Source organism: Schistocerca nitens, chromosome 2 (genome assembly GCF_023898315.1).
Source record: "Schistocerca nitens isolate TAMUIC-IGC-003100 chromosome 2, iqSchNite1.1, whole genome shotgun sequence".
In the NCBI taxonomy this organism is placed as follows: Eukaryota; Metazoa; Arthropoda; class Insecta; order Orthoptera; family Acrididae; genus Schistocerca; species Schistocerca nitens.
The window spans coordinates 863,147,596-863,160,663 of NC_064615.1; the positions used below are offsets into that span (position 1 = coordinate 863,147,596).

General features: G+C 39.3%; 1 pseudogene; it reads left to right on the forward strand.

The window, feature by feature from the left end:
* Positions 1–11,697: 11,697 nt before the first annotated feature.
* Positions 11,698–11,778, forward strand: LOC126237749 (U6 spliceosomal RNA; annotated as a pseudogene).
* Positions 11,779–13,068: the final 1,290 nt, after the last annotated feature.

Sequence of the window (13,068 nt, forward strand, 5' to 3'; positions counted from 1 at the left end):
TTGTGTATTTGTGACAAGAAGCAGTACTGTCTCGGGCTCAAATATTTTTGAAATTTTGTGCGCTGCTGCTTGTTTCTGCATCAAGTATATAAAATAGATGCAGGCAAATGGTTCCCTAAAATGATTTTCTTTATTGCTTCCGTTGCGAAATTAGCTCATGAGTCTCCACATGCACCTCCACGAATTATCAATTATAAATAATAGAGCCATTGTTGATAGGACCTCCAAATGTGTGTTTGTATTTCTAAGAGTTGGCTGTGCTAAATTCTTGGGGCCATTACCCTTAAGAAAAGTTAGATATAGTGGGAATTAATGATGTTCAGTGGCAGGAGGAACAAGACTTTTGGTCAGGTGAATAAAGGGTTATAAATACAAAATCAAATAGGGGTAATGCAGGAGTAGGTTTAATAATGAATAAAAAAAATAGGAGTGTGGATAAGCTACTACAAACAGCATAGTGAATGCATTATTGTGGCCAAGATAGATATGAAACCCACGCCTACCACAGTAGTACAAGTTTATATGCCAACTAGTTCTGCAGATGACAAAGAAGTTGAAGAAATGTATGATGAGATAAAATAAATTATTCAGGTAGTGAAGGGAGACGAAAATTTAATAGTCATGGGTGACTGGAATTCGATAGTAGGAAAAGGTAGAGAAGGAACTGTGGTAGGTGAATATGGTTTGGGGGTAAGAAATGAAAGAGGAAGCCGTCTGGTAGAATTTTGCACAGAGCATAACTTAATCATAGCTAACACTTGGTTCAAGAATCATGAAAGAAGGTTGTATACATGGAAGAAGCCTGGAGATACTAAAAGGTATCAGATAGATTATATAATGGTAAGACAGAGATTTAGGAACCAGGTTTTAAATTGTAAGACATTTCCAGGGGCAGATGTGGACTCTGACCATAATCTATTGGTTATGAACTGTAGATTAAAACTGAAGAAACTGCAAAAAGGTTGGAATTTAAGGAGATGGGACCTGGATAAACTGACTAAACCAGAGGTATAGAGTTTCAGGGAGAGCATAATGGAACAATTGACAGGAATGGGGGAAATAAATACAGTAGAAGAAGAATGGGTAGTTTTGAGGGATGAAGTAGTGAAGGCAGCAGAGGATCAATTAGGTAAAAAGACAAGGACTAGTAGAAATCCTTGGGTAACAGAAAAAATATTGAATTTAATTGATGAAAGGAGAAAATATAAAAATTCAGTAAATGAAGCATTCAAAAAGGAATAAAAACGTCTCAAAAATGAGATCAACAGGAAGTGCAAAATGGCTAAGCAGGGATGCTTAGAGGACAAATGTAAAGATGTAGACTTATCTCACTAGAGGTAAGATAGATAGTGCCTACAGGAAAATTAAAGAGACCTTTGGAGAAAAGAGAACCACTTGTATGAATATCAAGAACTCAGATGGAAACCCAGTTCTAAGCAAAGAAGGGAAAGCAGAAAGGTGGAAGGAGTATATAGAGGGTCTATACAAGGGCGATGTACTTGAGGACAATATTATGGGAATGGAAGAGGATGTAGATGAAGATGAAATGGGAGATATGATACTGCGAGAACTGTTTGACAGAGTGCTGAAAGACCTAAGTTGGAACAAGGCCCCGGGAGTAGACAACATTCCATTAGAACTACTGACAGCCTTGGGAGAGCCAGTCCTGGCAAAACTCTACCATCTGGTGAGCAAGATGTATGACGATTGAAGAGTTTTTAGCAAACAGAACACAGCATGTTGTTCTCAATGGAGAGACGTCTACAGACGTTAAAGTAACCTCTGGCGTACCACAGGGGAGTGTTTTTGGACCATTGCTTTCACAATTTATGTAAATGACCTAGAAGATAGTGTCAGAGTTTCCATGTGGCTTTTCGCAGATGATGCAGCATTAGAAAATTGCAGCGAAATGCAGGAAGATCTGCAGCGCATAGGCACTTGGTGCAGGGAGTGGCAACTGACCCTTAACATAGACAAATGTAATGTATTGTGAATACATAGAAAGAAGGATCCTTTATTGTATGATTATATGATAGCGGAACAAACACTGGTAGCAGTTACTTCTGTAAAATATCTGGGAGTATGCGTACGGAACGATTTGAAGCGGAATGATCATATAAAATTAATTGTTGGTAAGGCGGGTGCCAGGTGAGATTCATTGGGAGAGTCAGAAAATGTAGTCCATCAACAAAGGAGGTGGCTTACAAAACACTCGTTCGGCCTATACTTGAGTATGGCTCATCAGTGTGGAATCCGTACCAGGTCGGGTTGACAGAGGAGACAGAGAAGATGCAAAGAAGAGCGGCATGTTTCGTCACAGAGTTATTTGGTAAGCGTGATAGCGTTACGAAGATGTTTAGCAAACTCAAGTGGCCGACTCTGCAAGAGAGGTGCTCTGCATTGCGGTGTAGCTTGCTGTCCAGGTTTCGAGAGGGTGCATTTCTGGATGAGGTATTGAATATATTGCTTCCCCCTACGTATACCTCCCAAGGAAATCACGAATGTAAAATTAGAGAGATTTGAGTGCGCACGGAGGCTTTCCGGCAGTCGTTCGTCCCGCGAACCATACGAGAGTGGAACAGGAAAGGGAGGTAATGACAGTGGCACGTAAAGTGCCCTCCGCCACACACCGTTGGGTGGCTTGCGGAGTATAAATGTAGATGTATATGTAAATGTAGACAGGCAAAATACCCTCAGACTTCAAGAAGAATATAATAATACCAATCCCAAAGAAAGCAGGTGTTGACAGATGTGAAAATTACCAAACTATCAGTTTAATATGGCACGGCTGCAAAATACTAGCACGAATTCTTTACAGATGAATGGAAAAACTGGTAGAAGTGAACCTCGGGGAAGATCAGTTTGGATTCCATATAAATGTTGGAACACGTGAGGCAATATTGACCCTACGACTTATCTTAGAAAATAGATTAATGAAAGGCAAACCTACATTTCTAGCATTTGTAGACTTAGAGAAAGCTTTTGACAAAGTTGACTGGAATACTCTCTTTCAAATTCAGAAGGTAGCAGGGGTAAAATCCATGGAGCAAAAGGCTATTTACAATTTGTACAGAAACCAGATGGCTGTTATAAGAGTCGAGGGGCTTAAAAGTGAAGCAGTGGTTGGAAAGGGAGTGAGGCAGGGTTGTAGCCCCTCTCCAATGTTATTCAATTTGTATATTGAGCAAGCAGTAAAGGAAACAAAAGAAAAATTCGGAGTAGGTATTAAAATCCATGAAAAAGAAATAAAAACTCTGAGGTTCGCTGATGACATTGTAATTCTGTGAGAGACAGCAAAGGACTTGGACGAGCAGTTGAACAGAATGGACAGTGTCTTGAAAGGAGGATATAAGATGAACATCAACAAAAGCAAAATGAGGATAATGGAATGTAGTCAAATTAAGTCAGGTGATGCTGAGGGAATTAGATTAGGAAATGAGACACTTAAAGTAGTAAAGTTGTTTAGCTATTTGGGGAGCAAACTAGCTGATGATTGTCGAAGTAGAGAGGATATAAAATGTAGGCTGGCAATGGCAAGGAAAGCATTTCTGAAGAAGAGAAATTTGATAACATCGAGTATAGATTTAAGTGTCAGGAAGTCGTTTCTGAAAGTATTTGTATGGAGTGCAGCCATTTATGGAAGTGAAACATGGACGATAAATAGTTTGGACAAGAAGAGTATAGAAGCTTTTGAAATGTGGTGCTACAGAAGAATGCTGAAGATTAGATGGTTAGCTCACAAAACTAATGATGAGGTATTGAATATAATTGGGGAGAAGAGGAGTTTGTGGCACAACTTGACTAGAAGAAGGGATCGGTTGGTAGGACATGTTCTGAGGCGTCAAGGGATCACTAATTTAGTATTGGAGGGCAGCGTGGAGGGAAAAAATCGTAGAGGGAGACCAAGAGATGAATACACTAAGCAGATTCGGAAGGATGTAGGTTGTAGTAGGTACTGGGAGATGAAGAAGATTGCACAGGATAGAGTAGCATGGAGAGCTGCATCAAACCAGTCTCAGGACTGAAGACCACAACAACAACAAGATCAAGAAAAGTAGTAACAAAGTTCTAATACATGCAGGTAAGAGTTTGTGGTGGTCACTACTCACAGTGTTTTTAGGATTCAGGAAAACTTAGTTTATTCAGTTCACTGTAACACTTATGTGTTAATATTTGTTTATTAATGAATGTCTACGTGAGAGCTTAAACCAAAGCGGAGCCATATCCCACATTGTGTATAACACAAACTTCCAGAAAAATCTTGGAAATTAAATCAAAGTCTGTTTAGTGCAAGTTTAAAAGATCACAATTGTGAACTAGTTAAATTCAAAGTGCAGATCACTCACAAATATCCACAGTAAAGTTTTAGAATTAAGACTAATGCGAAACATTCAAAGACCACAAGTTGAAAATATTTCAGAGTATTCACTAGCATCAGGTGCGAATATTAGAAGTCCAAGATTCAACACTTAGAAAAATTTCAATACACTAGAGACACGACCTGCTGCTGCTCATATGTACTGCCTCTGCAATATCTGCAAGCTGACTGCTCCAAAAATCCAAGCAAAGTGCCATGCGCAAAACGTCTGCCACTATTTCAGCCCTCTCTGTGATGTGAGTCAAGTGTACACACTTATGATTTCCACAGCATGCTTAAAAACTATAAATTAAACATTATACACATGTATCATACAACAGTTTGTATGCAAGTTTCCTCAGCTGTCTATTGCTGAGCTTGGATTTTCCCTAACTTAAATAGTTTGTTCAGAAATAATACCTCAACAAAAATCTTTTTTGTCAAGGTAAACATTACTTCATGCTGTTTTGTTGCAAATAAATATAAACAACTAAAATGAAGTACATTCCTACACCCCTATCTATGTTTAATACATAAAGCTGCTGCCACTTTCAATGTTTTATTTATTATTTGAGTGAAAATTCATGTTTTTACATGCAGAATGTACACGACTTTAATTTAAAATAGTAATGTTTACAAAAAATCTACTACAATCTCAACAGTGCTCAATGAGATCTGTCTGTAGACACTTCGTTTGAGAAAATCGCATAAGGATTGTTGAGATATTAATTTCTTAAGATCATTTTCGATGCAAAACATTTAACACTAAATAACTTCAGAACTGCTTTAGCAATTGAGGGTGTCTTTTACCCACACATGCATCTTAATTTTGTCTTTATATCCATGTTGCTTGTCAGGTACAATATTTATTGAATTTAGTTTTATTTCATATTTATGCTGGTCACTCCATTCATGGCAATTAACCTTTCCATGTTTCTCACCAACAGCCAGACATCCAGGTTTTCCCAACCATACTGCCAGAGCATGTGTTCACCTGCTAGCCATTCTATGGACTTGGTAATACTCGTACTCAGCGTGTCTGCCAATGACTGAGGCTCAAAGGGCTCTGAGTTCAGCCCAATGTGGCCTCCATGCCGTCTCAATGGTCAAAACACACTAGTCTGGCCGTGCCTGCTCCTCACATCACAACAAAAAGCACATGCATGGCTGCATCTGCCTTTCTGACAGTTTTTGGTCATTCATAGAGGTTTGTACCCTCTCAACCCCACTTGTTGCTCAACAAACACAGTGAATTGTGTCACTAGTAGCACCAAGCACTGTGACATACCCACAAAATTATATTCAAATCTTTTGGCAGAAAAAAATTAAGAAAACTTATCATCTAAGTTATGCAGCAGCATCTTCTACCGTAAACATTATCCTACACTTATTTGAATATCTGTCTCTGTGTTCATACCAAAAGTCAGAACGTATCTGTAAATAAAACATAAACAGCAAAATAGATCCTAGTAAACTAATGCTTATAAACTCTTGTTTTTGTGTAGGTGTGCTTGCACAAAACTTGTCTGACAAACACAATAAACAAACAAAAATCAACATTCTGTGGTCACGGTACTATGATTGAATTATTCAGAATTCTCTGTGTATGACCATTTTTAGTAATGGCTTATTAATTTGACCATATACATTGTCACACTTCCTGTATATATTTTCATAACACAAACGAAACACTTATCAGAAACATCTGTGCTGTCTTCATAGGTGCCTCCCAGGCTCGTTACAATGTTGCAGCTCAGATCGTAGGTGATGTTTCAAGCTGTCCTGCTAGCAGGTTGACGTGACACTGGCAAGAAACAAAAATCACCCAATCAGTCACCTGTTATTTACATGTCTCTGAATACCGAGGACCAGTCGGATCGAAACCCATCACCTCTGCTATCCTGACTCAACACAAAACAGATATTAGTGTTTGCGAAGAATGCATGCTAAGTACAGAATTTCATTTCAGTAGCAACGCTCATTTCATTCGAGATCAGAATGGACTAAACCAGGGTGGACAGTAGTTTCGCTCAAGGGCCGCACCTTTTAAAATGACTGCATGCCTTAGTTAACTTAGCGTTTTAGAAAAGTTATAAATTGTTACATAAAAATTCTGACTGTCTAGGCAGGCCACGCAAAAACCATTGGTGAGCTGCATGTGGCCTGCAGGCCACTATTTGTGCACACCTAGCCTAATCCACTGCAACTGTACACCATCAAGATAATGTTTCTCCAACCAAAATGAAATCAAGATATGATAAACAGATGACTGGTATCATGTACAAGCCTCAGCAAACAAACTAATTTTTCCTTTAAATAAACTCAAAATTACTATTGTACCTTACTGATCTGCAACAAGCTTAATAACAATGAATTAAAAAGTGAAACAACACTACACAAATAAACTAATCACACCCCAGTGAATAAAGGACACCACAAACCAAATAACTTCCCGAGGTGCGACAATAAAGTAATGAGACTGATTTTTTTCCTCCCTAGGGTGCCAGCTCTGCAGCCTGCTCCCTCAGGAAAAGTGTGACTTTTCTTTCTCCGCCAAAACCACAAGTGGTGCGCACCTGCAATGTTTCAGTCAGGACTAGCAGCTTGAAGAGTGAACTCCTGTGAGAATGTTATAGTAATATATGGGAAACTCCAGAAGGCTGTTGGAAATGAGGTTTTATCAAGGTCACAAGTATTTCATTGGCACTAATGTTTTCTGAAGGCAGAAACAGTGTTGAAGATGAACACCGCAGTTGGTGGTCATCAACGGCATGAAGAGATGACAATACAGCGAGGGTGAGCTGATCAAAGATTAACTGTGAAAATGATTGCAAATGAACTGACCGTTAATCAGGAAATTGTTCACCTGATTTTTGTCTGAAAATCTGGGAGTGGGGAAACTTAGTGCCATAGTGGTTCCCAAAAATCCCACACAGTAACAAAAAGATCAATGCAGAACTACTGAACCGAGTTGTCACAGGTGATGAAATGCTTTCCAGTATTGTCCGAAAATGAAACATTCACTGTAGTGTTTGAAAGATTCGCCGAGACCAAAGAAACCATGCGTCGAAGTTAATGGGGAAGTGCCTGCTTGTATGTTTCTCTGACTCCATATGTACTGTGCACAAAAAGTGGTTACCTCCAGGCCATCCGGTACACTAAACCAATGCTATTAAAGAGATTCTCAAAATACTTCAGAAAATGGGTCCATTCCACTCGTCCACACATTGCTAACAAATGGTTCCTATATCACCATAACACACTGTACTACTGAAATGTGTCAGCCAGCAGTGGCTAGGCTGGCATCTCCTAAGCACAGTGACAGAGTACTGTGCTCAAAAGAGACTACTTCTAGACTCACAGGTTATGGGAGACTACAACACTCCTTCAGACAGACAATCAGCGGAGGCTCAGGGGGTGTTTCAATACAAAGGGAATGGAGCTTTAGTATAATAAAGTTAGTAAGATTCATTACATCCTACAGTTTCATAGTTCTGTCATAGAACAGTTATAATGGGAAAGAATAAGTGGAGGAAATAGTATAAATTGGCTGCTTAATCATATATTTCTTCCAATTAACTAATCACTTTAACACATTAACATTTTTAAAAATTAATATCAACTGTTAAATCCCAATTTTCCCATGAAGAATTCTTTATTTTGTCTTTGAGCAAGTACAGTGTAATGCTCTGCATAATATTCCCATTATTGATGAATGACAGCTAATACACTTTCCGTAGTACAGAATATGTAAGTAGGACCAACATATCCAATGAAAGTTAGCTAACGCATATGAACATTTGAATCCATAATGCTTAGCAGTCAAGGAGAGTCATTCTGGGATATTACCATGTTTGAAAATGCCTTTAAGTATGATAATCATGTGACAGCTACTGCATGGGCGCAGCTGGTGTTGGAAATTTGTATTGCTCCCAGTATCCTCTGTTACATATGGTCAGTATACAAGGGCTATTTGAAAATTAAGGAACAATTGGTCACAAAATGGAAAACACAGAGAAAATCTGGTGATTAACCCATAGTTATACTTGGCTGCTATATTTAGTGTGTCAAGTTAGAACCTGACTTCACTGTGAAGTATTTGCGTTTTATTTGTTGGCGTTAAATGCATATATGTGCACCACACTGCAAGAACAGGCACTTGGATTGCAGCACCACCAATGCTGAGATGCATTTGGCAGCACATGGCCCTTCCATGCTACACTAGCAGATTCTTTAGAGTCATCAGTCGCTGCCAGCATGTTGTCCACAACACACACCATGTTGCAGCACTGTGTGGTACAGCGCAGCCTGAGCCACGGTCATAAACTTCTGGAGCCTTTGCCAGGTCACATAACACCTGTTCGATGAGGATCTTGGGTGTTGCAACACCCGCTGACGCAGTGCTGCTGCTGCCGACATGCATTGTACCGTCACCATAACTGCCACCACTGTTTCCACATGTCAAAATTACTATAAGTGTCTCACTAGCACTGTGCACTTTATCCTCTGCCATTGCCTCACCATGATCATTCTTTGAACATTGTTTTATTTTCTGTTTGGATAACAACTTCCTCTGCGAAGTCATTTCTAGTGATCATTAATTAATTACCTTTCCCTGATTTGGAACCATGCCTTAATTGTGTTCTCAGCAACAAGAAAGGCAAGAACCTATTGCCAAATGTGGTAGCGTTGGCACTTTAAATGAAAAGATTAGTAGACCTCACAATCTGAGGCAGTGAGGTCTCTAATCAGACTACTGCAGAAATCCCTAAGAAATCTGCAATTAGTGCTGGGACCTCTCTCTTCACTATGTAGTTTTCCTGCTGTAACACTTATTCCCACTTTCTCAGAGAAGAAAAACTTATATGTAACTATCTTTTTGTAAAGTGTCCAAGATGTACGATGTACCTGTTCCTGGCTAAAGGCATTGTTATTAAATGTAGTAAGGTTGGAGCTGTCAGGAGATGCATGTACTTATGTTGAATCTCTAGACACCTTGAGAGACCCAGAAAAGTTTGAAGTTCTAGTGCGAGGGTTAGCAGAATGCTACTCATCTAAGAGAGGCGTTAGCTATTACAGGGACCGTCTTTCGATGCTACAGCTAAAACCGGGTGAGGACTTCGAGGCTTTTGCCAACCGGATATGGACAGTTTCATTTCGCACATATGTGTTGGGACCAGATGCAATGTGAAACAATGTACTATTAGAGGATGTGTTTATAATTGGTATAAACTGACAAACAGGTGGTGAGGTTAAAGCGGCTGCACCAGACTGTTTACATGAAGTGGTCAAGCTGTAGGTGTTATAGAAAACCAGGGCATACCACCAGTTGGTGCCAGGCACCACATTGTGTCCTTATTTGCTGTGAAGTAAGGCACATTGGCAATAGCTGCCATTAGACACCAGGGCAGTATAATTCACAGAGGAACCCTCCATGAAATTACAGACAGTATGACAGTATGAGCAACCTCAACAAGGAAACGGCAGGTGGGGGGGGGGGGGGGTTGAACAGGCCCTGCTACCCAATTCCACCTCCCGTAAAAATGACGAACCCGGTCCATTACAGGGCTGTAAATGAGATGGCAAACATTGTATTAGAAGGAAAATTTCATGGGAGGACTGCCAAAAGTTTTAGTTGAAACAGATGCACAAACTAGTGGTTTGTTTGTCTCTCACTGTGACAAGTGGGCACTGTAGTTGCTCAGTTGCTGTGTTGCTACATTAGTGGGCTGGGTGAGGAAGTGATAGTGTCAGCAGGGATGTGCCATGTGAAGTTGCAAATAGAAGGTAGGAGTTACAGTTTTAACATGTGAGGAAGTGCAAAAGGTATTTTGGTGTCATCCTAGGGATGATTTCTTACATCATTTTCAGGATGTGATAGATTATAGGACACAAACTGTACAATTCAGTGAGGCAACTCACTTTTTTTGGCAGCAGTCATGCCTCACAATCATGATGAACTTGCAAAAGTATGCCTGTTTTCCAGGTTTCCACACAACCAAAAACTCAGGCATTAAAACCTACCACCCCTGTTACAATCAGTGATTAATTGGGAAAAATTCTCTGGATAAGCATCAAAACCTGAAAACAGGTGGGATCTGTCTCTTTTGTTGATTTGTTTAGCTAAAATGACTTTCTCAATAGGTTACAAATACATGTAAAGAGCAGTATAAGCAAAGTGGAAGCAGTAGTGAGTAAATTGTGTGTTTCAGTATGCATTGAATTTTGGGCAGAGAGAAATAGAGATACCCTGTGGAACAATACTTGTAAGTGATTGGGAAGTAGAAGAAAGAAGCGGTTACCAGTGAGAAAAATGTGTTCAGTTTTGCCACTGCCTAGGAATCAGATGTATGAGAAGGTAGTGCACTTATCCCAGTCAGAACGAAATCTGTTATAACCTGTTTTAGAGGGATTTGCTTGGTTGATCAAGAAATGGCAATATTTGCCAGGAACCGACTTTGTGCACCACAAAATTCTGACTGAAGATGCTAGGCCGGTAGTGCAGAAACCATACTAAATTCCTAATCATATACAATCTGTTGTGAAAAATACTATCACACAACAGTTAGATGCAGGGATAATACAGCCTTCAGGCCAAAGAAATCAATCAGTGGGGTAAAGACCTATCATCTGTGCATCGATATGAGAGCTGTAAATAAGATAACTACACCTGATATTTACCCTCAACCCCATATCACCAAAACATTGGAGAGATATGGTTTCTGGTTACCACAAGATTCCGATTGCTCTCCAAGATTGGCCAAAAACCACTTTTGTGGGGGGTTGTAAGAGTTTTTATGCATGCCTTTTGGTCTTCTAAACACATCTGTCACATTTCAAATATTTGCTGAATTGTTGCTGCAAACATTGAAGCCTACTATTGTTTAGTTCATCTAGATGACATTATTGTGTTCTTCTGGACTATTGAGGAACATGTAGAAAGGTTGAGAAACATATTTTCAAGGTTAAAAGGTGCTTGTGACGTTCAGTTATCATGTAGTACAGCACACTGTAAACATCACACTGAAATTATGCAATTTCCCTTCGAATGTGAGCTCTTCGAATACATGTTGGTATGCAAATAAAATAGGAGAAAATATGTTTCGTAGTACACTCTCCATGATAACTAGAAACAAATGTTGAGTGCTGAAATGATGGTCAGCCACACTATGATCAACTCATAAAAGGAATGAAACTGACTGGTTTCAACGGCCATGCTCTGATATGACATCATCCTTCTGCTGCTACAGTGCTTTGTTCCTCTCACACCTGGTCAGTATTTTTCTTTGAAAGTGTAAGTGTAGAATAGGAGGGATTTTTGAGGAACAGTTAATGTACAAGTTGTACTCACTTTGGCAGTACATCATATACTAAAATTGGAATGATACAGAGAAGATTAGCATGGCCCCTGTGCAAGAAAGGAGGGGGGGACGGGGGGGGGGGGGGGGGGGGTCAAGCACACTGACTGGCAATTTGTCAACTTAGGCTTGATTCCTACTGCTACCACCATTTCCTTTTTTTTTTTATTCTTTGCAATGTTAAATGATTAATTATAAATTTAAATATATTTAAACAGTTCAATTCATACACACAAAATTAATATATTCAGTTTAGTTACAATTAGCACCCTTGCAGATCAGAAGGCTATATAGCACATTGGTAAAATATTGCATGAGCTGCCATTGAAACGTGTACATTTAAGTTTTAAGATAGAGCAGTGCTCTTTTGAAGAGTCACAGGTTCAGTACCTAGAGCATATCATATCATTATGTCATCCAGAATGAAGCCAGACTCCCAGAAGCATTTAGCAGAAGCAGAGTTTCCCACTACTCACTAATGTTAAAGAATTGCAAAACTTCTCCGACTCACACATTATAGCTGTTGATTTGTGAAGGACTATGCCAAGCCAGCTAAACCACTGACTAAGTTGCTGAAAAAGGGTGCAGTTTTTGAGTGGACAGAAGAGTTGTGAGTGATCTATGAGGCAAATCAAGGATGTTTTGACAAATTCTTCACTGTTCTTCTTCTTTCTTTCTTTCTTTGTTTCGGTCACGGGTCATCTAAGGACCACACACCAATTTCAATGCTTCCTTCTTTGTTGTTCTTTCTTTTTCCTCCAGTATTCTTTCATCTATTCACTATGTATCCTTTTTCTCTCCTCGGACCATTTTGACCCTGTTTTCTCCTCCCTCTTGCCTTGAAGTCCTTCCATTTTTAACACTTTCCTCTTGAAACTCCCTCTTTCCGTTGCATCTTTTTCACTTATGTTGTTTCTTTCCCAACCTTTCCTAACTTCTTGAATCCAAGCTATTGTTGACATCTTGTGCCAAAGATAATTAAAAATCTATTTGGTTAACCTGTTGTGTTCGTTCTGTATAAGTGTCGAAAAAATAGCAGTCACCTCTTTCGTAGTGTTTCATTTATGTTTTCTATGTTGCGATAAACTTCTTCATTGCTTCTTAAATTTCCATACCTCTGTATTTTTTGTTGGTCCAAGTATTTTTTGAATGATTTTTCTTTCTAGGACTTCAAGTTGTGTAATTTGTAGTACAGTACTAAACATTCACTTGCATAAAGACTGGTTTTACTACTGCGTTGTAGTGCTATGTCTTCAAATTTTTAGACAGACAGATACCTTTTGTTGTAGACATCCCTAGTTATTCCATAAGCTCTCTCCATTTTATGTACTCTTTCTTATGTAGCAAATTTTT